Here is a 2,717-nt window from a genome sequence, read left to right on the forward strand (position 1 = left end):
CATGTTTGGAGGCCTCTTTCAAGATGATGTTTCATGAAATCAAGTGTAGGACAGTGCCTTCCCTCTCTCTACAGTGCATTAGGGTTGAACTCACAGAAATAAAACGGTTCTTGAAAAACACTTGGTGAATCTACATAATTAAAAATCTTTCCTGCTGGGGGTTAATGATTTGGGGAGATTAACTTGATAATGTAATGTAAAATGCCGAAATCAGGAGTGCGCATCCAGAAATACTGGTGCAGCCCTGCAATGGGAGACAATTTTAAGTAAATAACCAGAGAAAGTATTTTGCAATTAAATTAAAGATGTTTCCAAACTACTGTACTTTGCTATAAAAAAGCATCATCTTGAAAAGTCAAGTTTCATTTATTTTAATTAGCACTGTCATGAAGTATTCCATTCGGCAAACACTGACTAACAAGCCCTTTTCCCAGGCACCAGTTTGAAACATTTGCATCAGAAAAACAATCATAGACCCTTCCCATGGTGTCTTCTGCCCCAATTCTCAGGCAGTTAAAATCAGCCACACTCCTCCAAAGTCAGTATGGCACCTGATTTACAGTGGGTGAAAACAGAACCTTCACCTTCCCTGAAATGCCTTTTGGGTGGTGATGCAAAGTCTACTGACATCCACTGGAAGATTCCTGTTGATTCCAGAGAAACTCGGGTTCAAAGCTGGAAAGAATCTCTGCTCCCTTTTGCTCTTCTTGCATTCGAGTTATTTAACTGGAGAGGCGTCAGCATCAAATTGATGGAAAGCCAAAGTGATCTTGATCCTCCTTTGAGACTTATTGTTGAATTGCATTATATATAGGCAGAGAAGCTTTTTTATTATTAATGGGATAGAAAATCAGAACCATCAAGGAAAATAATATGTCCTATTAAGATGGATGAGTAAAGTTAAGTCCATGTATTCCTAACAAGATTGCTCTCTGACTCCCGTAAAAGTGTGTCGCCCTCTCAAGGGAAAGCCTCACCCAGGTGGAAAAATGCTGGGGGAAATGCCATAACTCCTCCTGGGCAGCTGCCCAGCCTGGCAAGGAGTTGTGTAGGCAGTGCCCACACATGTCCAGGCACGAGGCTGCTTGGGTGGATGGTCTGCTCCAGGGTGGTAAATCTGGGGCTGCCACCCCAGGAGCTGACCTTCCTTAGGATCTCCTGCTTAAACCCCTTTCTCTGTCATCCAGTTTGTTTTCACATCTGCCAAGTATTGCGGCTCCTTCTGCATGTCCAATGAGGGGATTATTTTGCAGGCTTAAATCTCACTCCTAAAAAAAAAGAAAGTTACACTGATAATACTTGTTGTCTGCGCGGGGAGGCTGGTGAGAAATAAATAGAAGTGAGTGCGAAGGGCACCATCAATTCTGCAGAAATGCCTCTTATTTCACATGGCTACCATCACATCCAGAGGGCTCAAAGCAGCCTTTGTGCAGCACAAGGTATCCTCCCAGGAGGGAGTGAGGAGCAGCCGTTCTGGGCTGCTCCCTTATTTAGGTACATAAAATCTGAATATCCCCTTCTGATTTCATGCTGTTGCTCATAGCTAAAAACCCTTGTTCCACCTTAATTTATCCCTTCTCCCTGCCAACGCCCTTCAAATACTTACAGGCTCTTCCCTCTTCCTCGCCATTTAGCCGTGCTTTAATCTCACCTCTTTATTCATTCATCACAAATCAATCTCTCCTGCCCCTAATCAGGGCAGTGCAGCAGCTCTGCCGGGAGCTCCCTCCCCTCTGTGTGTCACTAACGAGCAGGACCAAGCGCCCCGGGAGATGTTCAACACCCAGCCCTGGGGTGTCATGTTTTCCATGTGCTGCCCCCACCTGCCCCCTGTGACACCTCCTAATGCAAAATCAAGGTCTGCTTTCCTCCTGCTGGCAGCCCTACGTATCTACATCCCCCTTGGTATCATTATGGGAAGAATGGCTTTGTACAGATAATAATAATAATTTTCATTTCCTCATTCAGAATCTACTCTTTTCTTCAACCTGTGAGTAACTGATTGAGTGATAAGGACACTCCCTCTTTCCTTCTTGCCTTATAATAAGCACCAGCACATCTCTGCTGGTGTTGAACTCGGCAAGTGTGCTCTCTGCACCTTCGAGTGGATCCTAATCCAAACATTACATGGCTGAAAGCATTCGAGTGCTTAAAGGATCCACTTTTCCCTCCATTCCCCAAGGGTATTACACACAAATCAGCCTGGCAGCAGGTCCTTCCCCAAACCTTTACAGCAGCAGCAAGACCTCTGAACAGTCTCTGTCTGCACAGACTCTTGCATCTGATTTCCTCTCCACTGCTAATCTGCAGTCTTCATCAAAATTGCTACTATTAGGTTGTCTTTCACTATGTTATTCCCATCCTGAATGCTTCTAACGCTTCATCTTGGCACCCCAGAATCAGCTCTGTCACCCCTTTACTTTGAGTTATACCAGTCTACAAAACCTTCCCTTGAAGAATATCTTTATCTTTCTTAGTGTTTGCACTCAGTAGAGCTGCTGGGCGAGCTGGTCCCTCTCTGCTGTTCTTCAGGCACTCAGGGGCAAGCTGAGTGTTAGATTTGAAGCCAAGAGTACAGCTGTGTCCCGGACCAGAGTGGCAGGATTTTGTTCTAGTTTATTTTCTTGCTACTCCTTAAGAAAATGTTGCATGTCTTAGCAGCCAGACAAGGAGTCCTTCCTGCCCTCCCTGCAGAGCTGTGCAGTTGTGGTGTTTTC

General features: G+C 45.0%; 1 long non-coding RNA gene across 1 annotated transcript; it reads right to left on the reverse strand.

Moving 5' to 3' along the window:
- Positions 1-350: 350 nt before the first annotated feature.
- Positions 351-1,729, reverse strand: LOC108500236. Its single transcript, XR_001875790.1, has 2 exons — positions 1,607-1,729; positions 351-1,268 (listed from the first exon to the last, which is right to left on the reverse strand). It is a non-coding gene; the product is annotated as an uncharacterized LOC108500236 (long non-coding RNA).
- Positions 1,730-2,717: the final 988 nt, after the last annotated feature.

This window comes from Lepidothrix coronata, unplaced genomic scaffold (genome assembly GCF_001604755.1).
Source record: "Lepidothrix coronata isolate B3197 unplaced genomic scaffold, Lepidothrix_coronata-1.0 Scaffold87, whole genome shotgun sequence".
In the NCBI taxonomy this organism is placed as follows: Eukaryota; Metazoa; Chordata; class Aves; order Passeriformes; family Pipridae; genus Lepidothrix; species Lepidothrix coronata.